This window comes from Myxocyprinus asiaticus, chromosome 4 (assembly GCF_019703515.2).
Source record: "Myxocyprinus asiaticus isolate MX2 ecotype Aquarium Trade chromosome 4, UBuf_Myxa_2, whole genome shotgun sequence".
NCBI lineage: Eukaryota > Metazoa > Chordata > Actinopteri > Cypriniformes > Catostomidae > Myxocyprinus > Myxocyprinus asiaticus.
Genome location: NC_059347.1, coordinates 3,557,650 through 3,579,457, shown reverse-complemented (window position 1 = coordinate 3,579,457; position 21,808 = coordinate 3,557,650).

The window sequence follows — 21,808 nt, the reverse complement described above, 5'->3', positions numbered from 1 at the left end:
GTTCCCATAACTTTTAAGCAGGCAGTTGTTAAACCACTTATCAAGAAACCACAGCTTGATCCTGAAGAGCTGGTTAATTATAGGATGATTTCAAATCTACTGTTTATGTCTAAAATACTACAAAAGGCAGTGTTCTCCTACTTATGTTGTTTTTTTTTTTTTTTTTTTTTTTTTAAAGAGAAATGGTATCTGTGAAGAATTTCAGTCAGGATTTAGGCCCCATCATAATACTGCACAAATCAGTTGCTCTTATCATCTGATTGCGGCTACATTTCTCTTCTAGTGATTTTAGGTCTTAGATTTTGACCATAGATCATGACATTCTCTTGGATCAGCTTGGAAATTATGTTGGCATTAGTGGACAGGCATTGGCTTGGTTTAAGTCCTATTGATCTGACTGCTACCACTTTGTTTGTGTAAATTAGGAGTTTTCAGATCAAGTAGAAGTAAAGCACGGAGTGCCACAGGGCTCAGCCTTAGCTCCCCTGTTTTTCTCCTTATATACTGTATGCTTCCCCTGGGAGACATTATCAGGAATCATGGAATTATTTTTCACTGTTATGCAGACAACACTCAGCTTTCCATATATACATATATATATATATATATATATATATATATATATATATATATATAACAGAGGTACTAATTGTTGGACCAAAAACCTCTAAACATAAGATTCTAGAATATAATTTGACTCTCTAATGATGTACTGTTACGTAAACAGCAACATGTCACTAAGAGGTGAAGATAACTGTGTTGCCAAGTGTAATGAGGGACCCTGGGGCTGAACCAGCAGTGGAGAAATCACTTTTGTAGCAAAGCCTATCAAAGTTACTGCAGCTGTAGCGGCCATCAAGCCCCAGCACTTACTGGTGCTGACGCAACAGAAGGGATCTCCCCAGCTTGAGCCTTGTCCAGTGTTGGAGAATCGACTGAACATGTTGTTTGCATAAGGTGGTGGACACAACACCAGAAAGGTGAGGAATTTGTCTTACAAACCGAAACACATAGCTGTGTTCAACTATGCTCAGTGATTGGCTCAGCTGGACTTTTGTTCACTTTGTAAGCAAAAAGCCTCTTGCAGCCACTACAAGGTTCTGGGGAATGATAGATTTCTGGCATACCGCCAACAGCCAAGGCTGAAAATAGTGTTCTCATTCCCGGCATATGACAGCGGCAGAAAAGCGAGCATGCTGCCCTGGGAACACAGAAGAAACCACTCTATATAGTGTCCATCCAGCATGCATGCCTCATACATATGCAACAAGGTTTAATGTTTGTGTTGCAACATGGCATTATTTTTCATTGAGTCAACATAATGGTGTAACGATCCATCGATCTGGATCGATGCAACGCTCAAATTACCAATGATGTGATGTCATTGAAATAAAATTACTAAATTAATTAAAGTACTAAATATGCTTCTCATGTTGGACATGGATTTATGCGGAATAAAGCTGAAGTTGTGTTCTCCTTTATCCGTGGGTGCCAGTCAACGTGGCTTCCCTTGAAATGCAAACTCCAGTTACAGGATAGCGCAGAGCAGCTCACATACAAGATTAAATCGGGCTTCTCTCAATATCATGGTGCATGCAACATGTTTTAATTCTACATGAGAATTTTCTATTTTAAAGTGCTATGGAGCAATTCAGCCATGTCAAACAACTAAACAGCCCAGACATTCTGAACAACACTGACAAGGTAAAGAAAAAGCCCCTGCCCTGCACCAGCATCAATTACAAGACATTTCACATCTAAACATCAACACCCTTACTAATATTCATCATAGTAAACTGTGACAGATTTTTTTCAATACAACTGTGCAAGTTGTAGCCAAGAAAAAGCACAGATAGCATGTGCTCTCCTGTTGGAAACGAGTTGTGGTTATGTAAGTAATTTGGATTGAAAGACTTGCTTGACTGTTGTAGAGATGACAAACTGTCACTGTAGTATTTACCTCATTACACAAGGCAATGAGCTGTCATCAAACGACTGATGATCACTTGTTTGTGTGACTTAATTTTTTTATATTATTTATTTATCTGTATACATTTTTTTTAACAACTGATGTACCTTATTTTGTTGTGGATGACCCAATGTGGATACTGTATTTTCACTTTTCAAAGAGCAATAAAATATTCAAATTATATTTTGGTTGCATTTGTGAGATAATGAATGTAATTGATGGTGTAAAATAAGCACATAACATGGTAATATTTAATCGCAGGCCCCTGAATCAAATCAAATAAAATCATAGCAGACTTTGAGGTATCTGCAAACATCGGATTGCTGGCTAAGAGAATTTACTGTGTTGTGATGAAACGTGTGATTTACACCCCTTGTCAACAACAGTAAACCCAGTCATTGACATGATCTGTATCACGCCACAACACTTTCCCGGCTCATAACAGCTGGGAAACCGATGGGGCTGCTTATGCAATACCTAAAATCTCCGTGTTGCTACACAGACAACTTCTGGAATGGTGTCAACAACAGTTAAAAACAGGGCTAACTGTCCTGTTTTACTGTGGAGATGTCACATTCTCATTTTCGGCTCACTACGGTGAGCAAGAAAGTTAAGAAGTTAATTTCCGACAATTTTAGCAAGCGTTGTCACTACACTGACACCAGTCCAACCATGGACCTGCCAATTTCTTGGACAGAGATCTTGGCAACCGAAGTGCCAATATGTGTCATGGTACTTTTCATAAAACATGAGAACTGAAGTGTCAATGAATGAAATCAAAATCAACGTGAAATCAAAATGTTCAGCTCTGGAAAGTGGTGAACATCTTTTGTTATTTAATTTTTTTTTATGGTAGGATTCTCTTCAGCTTGAATCTTGTCACACATATGTGTGCCGACATGGTAACCGAGTCTAGTTTCATTCACAGGATGGGGCACCTACATGCTCTTTGTTCAGTTAACCCTATTTTTAGGGCTCAAGTGACAACGTCAAGCAACTCTGACTCAGAGGCAACTTTGTCCTGTTTCTTACCTCAGGAAAAAAAATGGCAAGCGCCTCAAATTAGTGCATACATGTTTCACTAATGAGAGCCAAGCAAGCATTCCCATTATCTCTGCCAAACGTGACTGTATCATGCAAGCTAATTGAGGAGCGCAGATCGTCATGTTCAGGCGAAGCCACTATCAATGGAGAAAAAGGAGTCACGCAAGGCTTGAGCCAGTGAAAAACCCTCTTAAAATCTTCATGCTTTGCATACCATCCTCTTGCATTTCACTCTGGCGGTCCCTCTGTAGCTGCAGAGGAGCGTTAACGGGAGAGGAGACTGGCTTCGGCTTTCAGAGCGAAAGCCAGCCATCAGTGAAGGATGTTAAGTTTAAGTGTCATTAAGGGCTCAGCTCAGGCTATATACAGTGCTTTTACTGAATGGACGAACTGCTTAATACGGAGGAAAAGAAGGCAAGGCTTAATCCTGAAACAAATCCTCCTAAAATATCTGCTCTCCATATCCCTTTCTCTCATGTTTTACTCATATGGTCTGTCAAGAGCCACAGAGGAGCAAATGGTAGGAGAAAGGAGTGGCTTCGGCTTCAGAGTGAAAGCTAGCCACTAGATCCAAGTGTCTTGAGTTGTGCTACATTGAACGTAATCAGTCTCAATGAGTACTGTTCTGAATGTATCGCTCACAGGTGGAAAACAATTGTGAAACATTTCTGTCTTTAAAAAGACTTTAGTTTGTCTATTAGTTTGTGCTTTGTTTGCTTATTTGCTGGCACACACAGGGAGAAGAATTGAACTCGTTTCTGCTGACTGGGTGCAGAAAGCTCAGCGAAGTGTTGCTTTAGCATTCCAGGAGTACTTGAGATGTCTACACTGCCCTGAAAGAGGAAAATTCTGACAGTGTGAAGTAGGGCTCTTCTCATGATTCACTGTTGTTTTAGCCTGTGTTTTGCCTCTGTCATCTGTCTCTAGTCTCCTTTCCACCACATTTCCCATAATTCACTGCCCTGATCACTACCAGCTGTTCCCTATTGTTCTCACCTGTGTTTCATTTACCTCATTTATCCCTGTGTATATATTGCCCTGATGTCAGTTTTTTGTGTTTTCTCCAGTTTATGTACCGTTTGCTATCTTGGATCACGTTTGTTTTGTTTTCCCAGTTCCTAGTCTTGCCTTGTTTCCAGTGTTTACCCTGTTTTTGTAATTTGATTTATTTTCTATTCAATTTTAAGCTGCATCTAGATCTTGCTCTCGTGACTTCATTCAAACGTTACAGAACAACTGACCAAATGGATCTAGCGGCTTTGTTTCTTCAATTGAGCCAGGCGGATTTACCCGTAAGGGAATTCTCCCTTTGTTTCAGCACTATTGCCAGCTTCACAGGATTTGTGGACTCCCACCTTAACTCGATTTACCGGATTGGACTATTAGCTTACCGGTGGAGGGAATTGCTGGAGATGGGAGACTACACATGGGAGGAATACGTTAAGTTAACGCTAGAAACTCTGGCTTCATAGGATCCTCCTCTCCCTACCCCGAAGGCTTCCAAGCCTTCCACGCCTGAGTCTGCTCCATGCCTTGTCACATCCACGCCTGAGTCCACTCCATGCCTTGTCACAGCCACGCCTGAGTCCGCTCCATGCCTTGTCACAGCCACGCCTGAGTCCACTCCACGCCATGTCACAGCCACGCCTGAGTCTGCTCCATGCCATGACACAGCCACGCCTGAGTCTGCTCCACGCCATGTCACAGTCACGCTTGAGTCTTCTCCATGCCTTGTCACAGCCACGCCTGAGTCTGCTCCACGCCATGTCATAGCCAAGCCACCCGTGGCTCCTTGCTCCATGCCTGCCACGGCCACTGAGCTTGAAGCCTTGTCTGTCCCAGAGCCAGCGTTGCCAGCCTCGTCCATCCCAGAGCCAGTGTTGCCAGTCTCGTCCGTCGCAGAGCCATTGTTGGCGGCCTCGTCCATCCCAGAGCCAGCATACACGTCTGCCCAGAAGCAGAGGAGTAGAAGAAGGGCTTCTGCTCCCAAGTCTCTGCCCGCATTCATGACCACAGAGGTCTTTCCCAAGTCTCTGCCCATGTTCATGACCACAGAGGTCGTTTCCAAGTCTCTACCCATGCTCATGAACACAGATGTCGTTCCCAAGTCTCTGCCAATGTCCATGACCACAGAGGTCATTCCCGAGTCTCTGCCTGTGCCCACGACCACAGAGGTCGTTCCCAAGTCTCTACCAGTGTTCACAACCACAGAGGTTGTTCCCGAGTCTCTGTCCATGCCCACGACCACAGAGGTTGTTCCCGAGTCTCTGCCAATACCCATGACCTTAGAGGTTGTTCCCGAGTCTCTGCCCGTGCCCATGACCACAGAGGTCATTCCCGAGTCTCTGCCAGTGTTCACAACAACAGAGGTCGTTCCCGAGTCTCTGCCCATGCCCGCGACCACAGAGGTCTTTCCCGAGTCACTGCTCATGTTTGTGACCATGGAGGTCATTTCCCAGTCATCCAGGACTCTTTGTCTCGAGCCTCTCACGACACCACATTCCACGGCTTCACCCCTCGAGCCCCCCATGGCTCCGCCTTCCATGGCTTTGCCCCTTGAGCCTCCCACAGCTCCACCTTCCACGGCTTCGCCCCTCGAGCCTCCCACGGCTCCACATGCCACGGCTTCACCCCTCGAGCCTCCTGCGGCTACGCCTTTCACGGCTCTGCCTTCAGAGTTTTCCATGGCTCCAGTCTCTAGTCTGTGGCCACCTCCCAGGCCTCCTGACCCTGTTTCAGCCCTGTGGCCACCAACCAGGCCTCCTGATCTAGTCCCTACCCTGAGGCACACACATACACACACACATGCACTAACACACACATGCACATGCACACACAGTCATGTACACGCACAAACTCTTGAGTATTACATTGTTTCTTTTTTACAGAGATGAAATTTATCCTACCCTGAACTGTGCACATACACACACACATGCACATGCAAACACACACATGCTCACGTACACCCACAAACTCTTTGGGTATTACATGCTTTCTTACATGTTCGTATTCACATATCTGTATGTGTGCTTGCAAATATAAAGGCCTCCCCATAGACGTAATGATTTTTATACTCTACGAACTATAGATTCTATCCCCTAACCCTACCCCTAAACCTAACCCTCACAAAAAGTGTTCTGCATTTTAACATTTTCAAAAAAACATTGTTAATATGTTTTTTTTAAGCGATTTGAATTATGAGGACACTAGAATTGTCCTCATAAACCACATTTATAGCATAATACCCTTGTAATTACCAGTTTGTAACCTATAAAAGATGTCCTCGTAAACCACCCAACCCAACCACACACACACACAAACATGCATGCACACACCCACCCACACACACACACACACACACACACCAGAACTGTCTTTGCCCCACAGTGACCCCTCTCCAGTAGAATCAATAACATTGTGGTGTTCCTGGTCAAAGATGACCACCCATTGAAAATGAATGGGGAAGATCACAAAAAAACAAGACTTTTATTTTGAAATGCTTTTATTTTCTAAAAGGGGCACACAGTAACACTTGTGGTGTTCCCTGTCAGATCTGACCATTGTGACAAAGAAAACTAGCCTAAGCCTATTTACACATTAACACTGTCATTATAAAGAACATTTAATTGAACAAAAATACCAACACTGTTCATATTTCTGTTATATTTTCTAATCAACAACAAACCAAATCAAGAAACACGTTTTGTGTCCTCATGCACATGGCTTATTGCATGTGCCTTGCAAATGTGTGCTCTGCATTTGAAACACAATGCTTGATGAAAGAAAGATCATCAAAGAAAGATTCTATTGGAGAGGAGTCACTGTGGGGTAAAGACAGTTCTGGTGTGTGCGTGGATGGATGAATGGATGTTGGAAGCAGTTCAGGGTAGGATAAATTTAATCTCTGTGAAAAAGAAAACATGTAAAACTCAAGAGTTTGTGCATGTACGTGAGCATGTGTGTTTGTGTGTGCGTGCGCATGTGTGTGTGTGCGTGTGTGTGTTAGAGCACGTGTGTGTGTATGTGCGCGTGCACAGGTCCGAGGCCTTTATGTTTGCAAGCACATATGCACATATGTGAACATGAACATGATGAACATGCTCCTAAGCACTCAATTTGTCAGTTATTTTTGATCTCCCCCATTCATTTTCCATGGCCGGTCATTTTTGACTGGGAACACCACAAGTATGACTTTGTGCCATTCTGTACAAAATAAAAGCATTTCCAAACAAACTTCATGGTTAAACATTAAAGCACATTAGTGTGATAAATAGTTCTGAATGTTTTCATATTTTATTTAATTTTGCCAAAATTATTCTCAAATAATGCTTTTTTTCACTCAAAAACGGAGGTGCATAAGCTCAGGTCAGTGAGGCCTACAATCAATAAGTTCCAAAAAGAAATACAAAACCTGTGTTAATTGAAAGAAAACAGGTTGGCAAAAAGATATTGTGATGAGGAGGAGGGAGGGGCCGGCCCCCAATCGGGCTAATCAGCCTAGGAGAGGGATAATTGCAGTGGGATGCGACAGTTTGAGAGAGAGAGAGAGAGAGCCACACGCAGCTGCCGTTTGTGTGTTTATGTCTTTTTGTTTAAGTTCTTATTAAAATATTACTTTGACTATGCAGCCGGTTCCCACCTCCTCCTTATCCATTTTTAACCCTGTTACATTGGTGCCCAGGAGGGAGGAGGGATGAGCTGTCTTGAAGTCCTCGCCACTGCCGTCTGCCCAAAGGAGCAGCTGCGGCCATCCACCAGGGGACGGAGGAGTCGCTGCCGGCTGCCATCCGCGAGGGGAGGAGGGGTTCGCTGCCGGCCGCCTTGAGCGGTGGAGCTACTGCCAGGGGCGGAGGGGCTCCCCACCGGCCTCCAGAACGTGGAGGGGCATTCCATCCGCCAGGGGTCGGAGGACTTGCTCCGGTCTGCCCAGAGATGAGCAGTTGTCATCCACCAGAGGGTGGAGGAGTGATCGAGGAGGACCAGGTGACGGCGTGTCTGGGAACCAGCGAGCAAGTTTTTTTCTCTCTCTCCTCTCTATCTCTCACTGTCACTCTGCCTTGCCCTTTCCCTCTCCTCTTTTTTGTTTTTGTTTTTGTTTTTCCCTCCCCTTGTCCCCCTCCCCAGCTCTAGAGAGGCGGGGAAAAGCCTGCCGGCAGGCAGGGCCAGAAGAAAAACGGAGGTGCAGAAGCTTAGGTCAATGAGGCCTACAATCAATTAGCTCCAGAAAGAAATACAAAACCTCTGCTAATTGAAAGAAAACAAGTTGACAAAAAGATCTAATCCAATATGTGTTGATAATATAGCATAACGAGAGATTTATAAGCAATTCATAATTGGCCGGTCATTTTTGACCGAGACACCAAATTATGTACAAAATTTCAACACAGGATGAGGGCTAAACTGTGATGGATCATGTTTTGAAAAGCACTGTGACGGAAATATGGCCAGAAAAACTTCCGGATCTGTGTGCTAATTGACAACTGCTGAATGCTGTTGCATGCATGACTGATTGTTGTTAAACTCACAGCTGAGTGTTCTGTAGCGACTGCTCTGATAATCAGACTGTGAATTTTTTATTTTATTTTCATTTACACAAAGGGACCAATAAATAAATAAATAAGCTACCATGCAGGTCATTAACTGAATAGCCCTGGCTTAGATAATTTGGCCATGAAAGAATTTGATGAGACTTTTGATGGCAGACCTAAGCACAGTTTAAATCATTTTTAAACACCTCTGAAGAAGGAGAGCAAAAGTCTCTCCATTTAATCAAATTGTTGTCTTAAAAAACAATTGTGACATTAAAATTTTTTTATTAATGTTTTTTTTTTCTTCATTTTTCTTTTCTACAGGACCCGAGCTTGTTAAAAAAAAAAAGAAAACTTTAAATGGAAATAATAATAATAATAATAAATAAATAAATAAAAATAGGCGCATTTTAATAATATAATCTCCATAATACAAGTTACTTTCAACAGGAAATATCAAATCACAGTGATTTCTGCATTTAAAAATATAACTGGACACATTTTGCAGAGTTTTGACCTGAAGGGGGCAGCAGAGATTCACCCAATCAGAGAACAACTGTACCAACGCCAGCCACTTCTCAACGTGTGTGTGTTTGCAAATGTCTGACCGCATCTAGTGCGCGTGCACACACACACTGGGCTTTGATGCTGGCAAACACCAACCTCAGCTGTGCACACAAGCAACACCCTTTATTTGTTTATTTTCTGCTGAGAATGCCAACAAATTATCAAGCGCTGAGATTCAGGAGGCATTATTACAGCAAAAAAAGACCTGGGTACACGTTACATTCATTTTTGTCTTTGCTCTGGGAATGACAGTTTGTGCTGGACATGTTGGTCACCCACTGGTGTCCTCTTGTAAAAATAGCGTCTGGCCTGCAATCATTAAACAAATGACTATTTTGCCTAATATTAACTTTGAGAAACAGTGTGGACATCTCTCTCTCTCTCTCTCTCTCTCTCTCTCTCTCTCTCTCTCTCTCTCTCTCTCGCTCTTTCTCTCTTTCTCTCAAGAACAAAGTCACTTTGTTGAATGGATTTGCCTGTAGGCTGTATTAGGATGTAGCTTTTCTTTGTTGAGACATTTATGCACACAGGTCACTAATGAGGAACAGCTGGACAGTATGCAGGGGACCATCACACTGGGATGACAATATGGGGTGGGACTACTTTGTTGTAGAACTTGAGACCAAATGCCTTGCTTTTTTTTCTTAGCTTTATTTAGAGTCGAGGCCGCCCTGGCCTTTGAGATGATATGTAATGGCAGACAAAGGCACAGTGACAAACATGGATATTTATTTTGAAAACTCCCCGAAATATTTCTGTCATGTTTGGGAGAATATTTGCCCCTAGCTCCACTTAATTTCTGACCCTGCATCACTGTTCTATTACAAGTGTTTACAATGCAGCCCATGACACTTATTTATTTTTGCATCCGGCCCGCAGTAGAAAAAGTCTGGACATCCCTGTGCTAGCACATTCATTTTAGTAAAATTTTACCTTTTTTCTTTTTTTTTTTTTCAAGGGCCAATAAGATTCCTGATTCTCATAACTGTACATTAAACATTAAATGTAATTTTTTTTTATTGTGATTAGTTGCGATTGTGTCACGTTGCACTGCACTTTTGCATATGGTCAGGACAGACACATTACTTGTTGGAAAACGTTCATTCTTATTACTGTAATACATCTGGATTTTTCCCTTTTGAGTTTTTTTTTTCTTATCCTCAATGGTGATTGTCATTAGACTCGTACTGTAATAGATTGTGTGTGTGTGTGTGCGTGCGTGCGTGCATGCGTGTATATATACAGAAGCGGATGAACAGGAGGCCAGGATGGACCAGGCAGACGGCCAGTAGACTAGGGCAGTCCAGGCAGATGACCAGGAAACCAGGGCAGACCAGGCGGCGGCCAGAAGACAAGGGCGGAACAGGCGGAAGGCCAGGAGACCAGGGTGGACCAGGCAGACGGTCAGGAGACCAAAGTGGACCAGGTGGACGGCCAGGAGACCAGAGTGGACCAAGTGGACGGCCAGGAGACCAGGGCGGACCAGGCGAATGGCCAGGAGACCAGGGAGTATGGCACTAGGGGAATCAGACAGCATGGCGCTAGGGGACTTAGAAAGCTTGGCACCAGGGGACTAATATTAAAGTGAAATTTTTGAGAGGCTTAGACTCATCATTTCATTTGAACCAGCAACAACAGATTCTGACCTGTCGCGTAAGAAAGTAGTTCTATGTACAAATGCGTTTTTTGTGACCGTACTCAGTTTTTCCTCATTTTTTCCTCATTTAAAAAAACAATTTACTTATTCATTGAACTGTAATGTAATCGCAATCATGCTATATTGCCCTAAATCAGCACTGCTGTGATTACCTACCTGAGGCCGAATCACAGCAGTGCTGATGTAGGGCCATATCGCACTCTTGTTTGTGTAATATTGCTTAAATATACTGTATATACAGTGCATCCGGAAAGTATTCACAGCGCTTCACTTTTTCCACATTTTGTTATGTTACAGCCTTATTCCAAAATGGATTACATTCATTATTTGCCTCAAAATTCTACAAACAATACCCATAATGACAACGTGAAAGAAGTTTGTTTGAAATCTTTGCAAATTTCTAAAAAATAAAAAATTAAAAAAATCACATGTACATAAGTATTCACAGCCTTTGCTCAATACTTTGTTGAAGAACCTTTGGCACCAATTACGGCCTCAAGTCTTTTTGAGTATGATGCTACAAGCTTGGCACACCTATTTTTGGGCAGTTTCTCCCATTCTTCTTTGCAGGACCTCTCAAGCTCCATCAAGTTGGATGGGGAGCGTCGGTGCACAGCCATTTTCAGATCTCTCCAGAGATGTTCAATCGGGTTCAAGTCTGGACTCTGGCTGGGCCACTCAAGGACATTCACAGAGTTGTCCCGGAGCCACTCCTTTGTTATCTTGGCTGTGTGCTTAGGGTCGTTGATGAACCTTCGCCCCAGTCTGAGGTCCAGAGTGCTCTGGAGCAGGTTTTCATCAAGGATGTCTCTGTACATTGCTGCATTCATCTTTCCCTTGATCCTGACTAGTCTCCCAGTTCCTGCTGCTGAAAAACATCCCCACAGCATGATGCTGCCACCACCATGCTTCACTGTAGGGATGGTATTGGCCAGGTGATGAGCGGTGCCTGGTTTCCTCCAGACATGACGCTTGCCATTCAGGCCAAAGAGTTCAATCTTTGTTTCTCATGGTCTGAGAGTCCTTCAGGTGCCTTTTGGCAAACTCCAGGCGGACTGTCATGTGCCTTTTACTGAGGAGTGGCTTCCGTCTGGCCACTCTACCATACAGGCCTTATTGGTGGAGTGCTGCAGAGATGATTGTTCTTCTGGAAGGTTCTCCTCTCTCCACAGAGAAATGCTGGAGCTCTGTCAGAGTGACCGTCGGGTTCTTGGTCACCTCTCTGACTAAGGACCTTCTCCCCCGATCGCTCAGTTTGGCCAGGCGGCCAGCTCTAGGAAGAGTCCTGGTGGTTCCAAACTTCTTCCATTTACAGATGATGGAGGCCACTGTGCTCATTGGGACCTTCAATGCTGCAGAAATTTTTCTGTACCCTTCCCCAGATCTGTGCCTCGATTCAATCCTGTCTCGGATGTCTACAGACAATTCCTTGGACTTCATGGCTTGATTTGTGCTCTGACATGCACTGTTAACTGTGGGACCTTATATAGACAGGTGTGAGCCTTTCCAAATCATGTCCAATCAACAGTATTTACCACTGGTGGGCTCCAATCAAGTTGTAGAAACATCTCAAGGATGATCAGTGGAAACAGGATGCACCTGAGCTCAATTTTGAGTGTCATGGCAAAGGCTGTGAATACTTATGTACATGTGATTTTTTTTCCATATTGTATTTGTAATAAATTTGCAAAGATTTCAAACAAGCTTCTTTCACGTTGTCATTATGGGGTATTGTTTGTAGAATTTTGAGGAAAATAATGAATTTAATCCATTTTGGAATAAGGCTGTAACATAACAAAATGTGGAAAAAGTGAAGCGCTGTGAATACTTTCCGGATGCACTGTGTATATATATATATATATATATATATATATATATATATATATGTATATATATATATATATATAGATATAGATATATTCTTAGTGTTTACACTTGTATCAGTCTTTTTATTGTCATTCAACATTAAATAACATGGTATTTTCAAAACAATAAAGCACAATGCACAGATTAATATCTGAACACAAACGTATTACTCAAATGATGCTTGTAAAAGAGGAAAACAAAAATTTAACACATTTCTTCAGTCATAATATTCCCCTTCTTGTCACATATGATTTCTGGTTTGTTTCATCTCCAAACATCAAGCACACACTTGCAATTAGAGGAATGGCAGAATCCAAACAGCGGTATTTTCTCATGTATGTATTTCAAAGAGTCCGGCATGGCAGAAGACATCACTTTCTGCCATCTGAAGTGAGCATTAGTGCCAGGCAGCATTAGTACAAATACAGCATGCGTGCTTTTAAGGCTAGTGAAATACACTTTCTGCTCAAAACAGGATTTTTGTCTGAATTTTGATTCAAGTTATAAAATGAAGGCATTTTGGGGGCTATATACAGTATGTAAAAATAAAACACAGAAGATGTTCCAAAAATACCAAAATTCTAACAAGATTCTGTAGTTTGGGACCATCAAGTATACTCAAGTTCAAGAAATAACTGTCCTGCTATATTGATTTCGATGGAAAAACAGAGAACTGGGGCCCTATTTTAAGAGTGCTAGCACTAAGCGCTGCGTTATGCTTTAAGTCATAAGTGCAGTGGGCATGGTCATGAAATTTGGTATTTGCAAGCATATGCTAACTGGGTTTGGCGAAACTGTATGTGCAAAGCACTAACAGGCTGGGTCAAGTGCAATTTAATTCAGACGTTTTTCTCTGGTTATTGATCATCTGCGTCCTATTATATAGTCCATTTCCTGTTAAGCACCACTGTTATATATATATATATATAAATGAGTCGGTTCTTTACAATGAATTGGTCACACGTGATACGTGATTCAGTCTCAATGCTCAAGCACACACAGAATCGTTTTGAATGACTTTTCACTCACCAACACGCTACCAGAATACTTTAAAACATGAATAACAAATATGATGCTGGATGTAGTGGATATTTATCTACGATCAAGGGAGACCAAACCTTACAATGCATCCTGTTGTTTGCCAGTGATGAAGAAGGTTTTCATTAAGTTCAACCCATGTGCAGCTTCTGAACGACTACTGCATGTAATCATGATTTCAGAGTAGATATAATAAATATTTATATAATTATAATATTAATATGATATAATTATTATATTAAGATATAATATAGTAGATATAATAATATACTGCATGCTATCAGAGTAGATATAATGAATAGACATAAGATAGTGAAAAACCTTTCACAAAAATACACTTTGTATTGGAAAGATAGTGAAAAAGTAACATTTTGATGGGAAGAAAAAAAAACTATTTTCTATCTATTTTCTCTATTTTGCAACAATGAGCTTGCAATGAGTAACTAATCAGTGCATTATTTATTTTCTACCAAAGTTGCTAGTTTCATGGCATTAAATCTTACACTATCAGATACACTATCAATAGGCATAAGTGAACTATAGTTTGTCACTTCACAAATCAGTCAGACTGTGTAAGTGGTCGGGTCTTGGACTGATTTATGCCACTAGTCATGTGTCAGGCTTTACGAGACTACTTGCTGTGGTTAGTTTTGGTCTTTTATCGTGCTGTGTTTATGGATGTGCAGTAGAGTGAAGAGGCCTTTTGCATTAAATATAGACACAACATGCAGCATTCATCCTCAGCAGCCCTGTGTGATAAAGGTGAGTTCACATACCATGGCCTTCATTATTCTCAGCGCTTCCAGAAAGTTCTGCTGCATGTAATGTGGCATAGAGCGCCGCTAAACGCACAACCGAAGTGCACAGAATCAATTACTGCCAGCGTGTGGCACATCAAAAGAATAAAGAGGATCTACCTTAATGCAAATTTCTTGCACAGGGTGACCCGACTCCTTCTTGGAAAGCCAAGCTGTGGGTTGTTCATTACCTATTTCATACCTTTTATTTTACCCTTATCTTCACCCAACACAATGCTGGGTTTGTGGGATATGCTGAGAAACCACCTTGAGCGACTCGTTATTTAATGAAAACTGTTGGATTTTGTGTGATAGAGTCTTTAGCTTGTTTTTGGGGACTGAAACTCGATTGGGGCTTTGTGTCAAAGTGTCGCCTGTGACTCTGTGGAAAAGAGGTTTTGTTTTGTACTACTGCAAATTCAATTAGTGCTGGTGTTCAGTACGAATGGCAGCATTAAACATTTACAGAACATACACACACCTGCCCAGACTTATTTTCTGTCTGACAGACCTCCTCCAGTTGAGTTGGTTCCAATATGTATTTATTTGTCTGTTTGATAAATTCAGTACCATCGGAATGTTCATTTTGATGTATGTTTGGTGCAGGGATCTTTGATCACCACTGAGCTGGTTTACACCTGGTGTTAACATATTGTGTCTTGAGTGACCCGATCACAAGTGGTCAGTGGTCAATTTTTTTGTCTGATCACTTAAACCGCATTCTGAGGTGGTCGGAAGTGCATCACATTTGTAATGCAAACTCTAATGCATCCTTGATAGCATTTAAAGGCACCTACTCTCCTGTAAATCAATAAACCCATGTGCTAAATCAGGGTTTTTCAACTTTGCCGGTTATGTGCACCTATTAAAGAAAACAACTATACAATCAAAACATTTGAAAAACCTCATACATGCACAACATTTCATGGAATATCTACGGTATGTCAGAGATCAACATGCAGGGACACAGATCATGTAAAAACATCTAAAGTTAATTTAATAAAGCTACTTGACTAAAATAACACTGATCTTTCTGCCCGAAACTTCACATTTTTATTTATGGTGCCAAAACTGAGATCTATTATTAATTGTAAATGGTGTAAAACAGTAAACAGGGATGCATGTTTTATTAACCATACACCCTTAACCTTACCGTCAGTGGAGTAAACATTTTATCCTAAAGGAAAATCTTCCAAATTGCACTCATTATTGATTATGTGAACACGATTACTTCCTAGACAGGGGCGAGTCCAGATGGGTGGCCTGGGATGTTCTGAACTATGATTGGTAAATTCCTAAGTCAGAGATGAACAACCTTTAATATAACCAGGTAGAACCTTGTTGGTTTAAATCACAGAGGGAAGAAGTGGGAAGAAATGACAGTTATTATTATTATTATTATTATTATTATTGAATATGTATGTATGAATGTATATATGTATTATTATTATTATTAGGGACGTTGAGTTAAGCTTCGTGTCACCCTTGAATAAAACTGTGCCACACATGGGCCACCCCAGTCAAAAAAGTCTGGACACGGCACTGTTCCTGGTTTCCATGGGACCAGAACATGTGTTTCTGAGCATCAATCATGCTACAGGAAAAGGGAAACATATTTGAATTAATGCAAAAGATTCGGTAACACTTTACAATAAGTTTCCATTTGTTAACATTAGTTCATGCATTAGGTATCATGAACAAACAATGAACAATATATTTTTACAGCATTACTTTGTTAATGTTAGTAATAAAAATACAATTGTTCATTGTTACACATGTTAGTTCATAGTGCATTAACTAATGTTATCAAATATGACTTTTGATTATTAAAATGTATAAGTACATGTTGAGGTTCCAAGATTAATTAATTCTATAAAATTATTGTTTATCATTAGTTCATGTAAACTAATGTTGTTAACTAATGTTAACAAATTGAACCTTATAGTAAAGTGTTACCAAAACTTATAATGGGAGTAACTTGGCAGAATGTGGATGATTTCAGGATACTGGATCATTGGGAAGCAGTAGTCACAGCAGACACATTTGTGGAGGTCTATAATACCTGAAGAGCATCATCTTTCATTTTAAAGTCAGATATTTGGTTGCCACATGACCCTCTGAAAGTACTGTATGTGGAAGTTCTGTATGTGATTTGTATAAAGAGGGGAAAATTATCAGCAAACAACAATTTCTAACATTGTACATTTATGTTCTCTTCGTTGAAGGTTTATAAAGGAGTCCGTTAGTGACAAATAATTCATTAACAAATGCCTAATGTAACCTGCTTGTTGACATGCTTATGGGCACTCATTCTGGAAGATTTTTAATAAATGTTTTTGTATTGTATTGTATTGAGGTAATTTTCTTTGACGTAAATGTTATGTCACTTTTGATTGTGGAGCTGCAGGAAAATTAGATCCTTAAAAGCAGATTAGCTGATGGCACTAGAAGAACGCCCACAGTCCTAAACTTTTACTAGTGACAGTCCTGAGCTGTGATGTTAAAGGCAGCAAACAGAGAATAATTTAATTTCAAGCTGTTAAAAGCAGGAACTACAAAAGGATCAAGGAATGAAACAATGTTTTCCTTTTTTTCTTTTTACAGAACATAACAAAAAAACAGGAGTGAAAACTTTATTTTTAAAAGCTGGTAACTCTTTAATAATTTTGTTAGTATATACTAACCAGACAAACTTGCAAGCCCTTGGTTGATACCTGGTGTAAACAGTGAGCGATGTGTCACAGCTGATCACTTGCAAACAGATAACCAGAGACTGATGCTAAAACACGGGCCATAAACAGGCCATATTTTTAATGCAAGAACACTTCAAACTTCCAGATATCTCTGACTAAGCTGATTTCTTCTCTTGATGTATTTCAGGACAAATGCTGCTTTGAAAATGTCTCCTCGTCATGGGGTTGCCAGTTCCTCCCTCTGTTTTCATGTTCTTCTGGTGAGGGACAGGGTTGACAGCAGCCCTTGATTCATAACAACAGCGAGACTATTGACTGTCAACTTTAGCGATGGAGTCTCTGTCAGTTTCCCTGTGCTCCATTCAGCACCTCAAACGCCGGTCACATAAAATGTGAAGTGACAAGCCTTCGGCATCTATGGTTGGTTCTTAATATAATCTATTGCTTTCTGTGTACCATCCATCAGAGGCGTCCACCCCTATTGTCTGCAAGATAAGAAAGCTTTCAGAAGAATGGGGGAAAAAAAATTAAGCTTTTCATATTCAATTGCACTGCCTCCAAACACATAATGCAGATGGCATTGTGAGGCAGAATTACAGTGCATTAAAGACTCTTTGAAATTGTTGCACTGAAAATGTGTAACTGTTCAATTAAGTTTGTTTGTAATGCAAAAATAAAATAAAAATTTTAATACTCATGTGCGAATAATAATAATAGTTCATGCATCAAGGTCACAACTGATTTGTATGTGTATGTTTGAGGCAAAATACAAGATAACCCTCTTGAAAATTGTCCATGCCAAGACGTTCACAACAATTTGCCATTAAAGGTGTAGTTTAGTTAAAAAAAAATAAAATGTCTTTATTTATTTACATTCATTATTTAAAGTAATTCCAAATCACAGGGTTTGGAATATAGTATCAGGGAATTCCAGGTCTAGAAAATTTGTAATTTATTTATTTATTTATTTATTTCATGAAAACCTTGAAACCCATTATTTATCATGCATCTCTTTTTATAGATACATCTGTCAAGCTCCATAAATGACAAAAAGAAAAAAAAAAAAAAACTTTAACATACATACAACTTTAAAGTCATCTGAAGCCATACAATACCAGAAGGCAGGCATTGGGTAAAATAATAATAATGACAATTCTTTGAAAACTATATACAGAATATCCCTTTTGCACCTCCAGTCATAAACATGTCCTGTTGGAATTGTGTTTTACATAATATACAGCTCTGGAAAAAAAATTAAGAGACCACTGCAAGATTATCAGTTTCTCTGGATTTACTATTTATAGTTTGAGTAAAATTAACATTTTTGTTTTATTCTGTAAAGTACTGACAACATTTTCCCTAATAAAAATATTGTAATTTAGAGCATTTATTTGCAGAAAATGACAACTGGTCAAAATAACAAAAAAGATGCAGTGTTTTCAGACCTCGAATACTGCAAAGAAAATAAGTTCATATTCATTTGTAAACAACAAAATAATTTTTTTTTTTTTTTTTTACTTAGGAAGAGATCAGAAATCAATATTTGGTGGAATAACCCTGATTTTATTCAAAACTTTCATGTGTATTAGCATGCTCTCTACCAGTCTTTCACATTGCTGTTGGGTGACTTTATGCCACTCCTGGTGCAAAAATTCAAGCAGCTTTATTTGATGGCTTGCGCCATCCATCTTCCTCTTGATCACATTCCAGAGTTTTTCAATGGAGTTCAGGTCTGGAGATTGGGCTGGCCATGACAGGGTCTTGATCCAGTGGTCCTCCATCCACAACTTGATTGACCTGGCTGTGTGGCATGGAGCATTGTCCTGCTGGAAAAAAAACAATCCTCAGAGTTGGGGAACATTGTCAGAGCAGAAGGAAGCAAGTTTTCTTCCAGGATAACCTTGTACATGGCTTGATTCATGTGTCCTTCACAAAGACGAATCTGCCTGATTACAGGCTTGCTGAAGCATCCCCAGATCATTACCGATCCTCAACCTGGTCATCTAATGGTTAGATGGAGACCTGGAGAGGCCTTCAAGCCACAGTGTCTTGCACCCACTGTTAAATTTGGTGGAGGATTGGTGATGATCTGGGGGTGCTTCAGAAAGGGTGCTTCAGAAAGGCTGGAATCTTGCACCATCGCTCGCTGTGATCCATGCATTGCGAGGGCAGTCCATAGGCTCACCCAATATCGATACTTGTCGTGACCGACTACTCAAGCGGGCTGTGGGAAAATGTTCTGTCCTCTATCTAAAGATTAGTGGAGTAATGGCCTCTTGATTACTTGATAGAGGAAGCCAAATTCAGTACTATTTCTGAGAGTTTCTTCAGAGAACACCTGTCTGAGGAGGATTAAGAGATGCTGTCCACAGCAGGTTGTAGGGGTGTGCAGCGAAGCCATTATCTGTATTTGTATCTGTCTCTGTATTCGGAGAGAACCTGGTGTGGGTGGGGCTTAAACTGGAAGAGTGTCAAAACTAAATGAAATACCCATTTTTAAATGTTACTCTTACATTTATAGTTTGTTTTCATATAAAATGCTTTGTATATGCCTTTTCATAATAATAATAATAAATTATTATTATTATTATTATTATTATTATACAACTATTATTAATTAATAATACATTTTCTTGCCAGATGAAGCTGAATTTGTAGGCTACATTAACTGTGGAATATGTTGTTAACTGTGGTTGCTCCTGGTATTTCTGATAATAAAATTAGCATGAAACAAAATTTTCATTTGTCTCTACATGTATAACAACATTATTCTGAAGGCAGGAGGTGTCAAGCAAAATGTGAAATGTTGAGCACATATTTTGCAATGAATAATAAATACAAATTCAAACATTAAAAGAAATGAAAACAGAATCACAAACAGGTGAAAGTCCCATAAATCTATCAGGAATTTTTATGATAAGACACCATTATTTAATTAAATAATAATAATAATGTTACATTTATAAAGCACCTTACCAGAGGTAGCACAGTTAAAAGAAGTAGAAGAAGAAAACCATAGTTACTACCCTACCAGAGTCTGGTTTTCTATTAGTCAGTGACTCACAAAACTCTTCTGCTGTACCAGCCCTAATTGGCATGAACATCGTTAGTAGATGTAGACAACTGGTTCATGCAGAGTTTGATACTACTCTAGGTGGAGAGTTGCTGTCTGATTGGAAGGAGGCATTACAGCATTTGCAGAGTGCCATCAGTCTAAAGAAGCAAAACATAGTCCGAGTAGCTGTAAAAGACATAGTACACATACCTGCTTCATCAATTACAGCGGTAAAGAAGCAAAGAATATGTTACATGATGGTTCATGTGACTTCCTGTTAGAACAAGTGAACACACCCTTACCTGGTGTCAGACTGATGTTCCCTCTCATGTCTACAGAGAAACTGTTGTTTCCTGTACAGGTTGTGAATCTCTCCACAGAAGATATCTGGTTACAGGCCAGAACCAGACTTGGTACTCTGTCTCGTGTCGAGAGTGTGAAGTCCAAGGAAATGTGGGAGGTGAGATTTCAGAGAATTTCTGCTGATATTGAAGAGATAAATGTAAACACAAAAGACAGTCAGTTATTGGAGGACAGCCTCCAAAGAGTTTCTCAACAAGCTACACATTAGTGGTACACCTTAACAGCAGGCAGAGCTGTTAAGGTTGATGAAGTACTCTGATGTTTTTGCTCTCGAGGATGAAGACCTTGGTTTTACAACAAAGTGCAACATGAGATTCATGTGGTGGATGATGTACCAGCAGCCCAGCCTTATCCCACCCACTCAGTATAAGGAACTCAGAGAACATATAACCAAGCACCTTAAGAAAGGAGTGATCCAAGAAAGCACTAGTGCTTATGCTTCACACATCGTGCTAGTTAGGAAAACTGATGGCAGTCTCAGGCTTCGTGTCAATTACAGGCAGCTGAACACAAAGACCAAGTGAGACGCATTTCCTCTGTCTAGGATAGATTAAATCTTTTATGCACTACAAGGAGCAAAGTTATTTTCTTACACTGATTTAGCTAGTGGATATCACCAGGTTGCTGTCCATGAGTGAGACAGGCATAAGACTGCATTTACTCCATTTGGGATCTATGAGTATTATCGTATGCCCTTCGGGGTTTGCAATGGACCTTCAACGCTTTAACATCTTATGCAGTCTTCCATGGGTAATCGAATTTTTCAGATCATGCTAGTGTACCTTGATGACATACTAGTGTACTCGCCCACTTCCCCTGAGCACTTGCAGAGACTGGAAGTAGTCTTTAACAAACTAAAAGAAACAGGTATCAAAGTTAAGCCTGAAAAGTGTCATTTCTTGCAGCAAGAAGTGATTTTCTTAGGTCATCAGATCTCAGTTTGAGGTATTGGTACTGATCCAGGTAAAGTTGTAGTGGTCAGTCAATGGAACATTCCCAGTACAGTTAAGGAACTGCGCTCATTCTTCTGTTAATACAGAAATTTAATTGAGGGTTTTTCTAGAATTGCCGGTCCCCTCCTTGATTTAGTGAACCTGTGTATCAAGAAGTTTGGCGCCACAAAGTGAGAGTATATTGCTTTGTGGTCATCAGAGTGCCAATCAGCATATGAGCTGCTGAAGGAGAAGCTTACTTCTGCAATTGTGTTGGGGTATGTAGATTTCAATCTTCT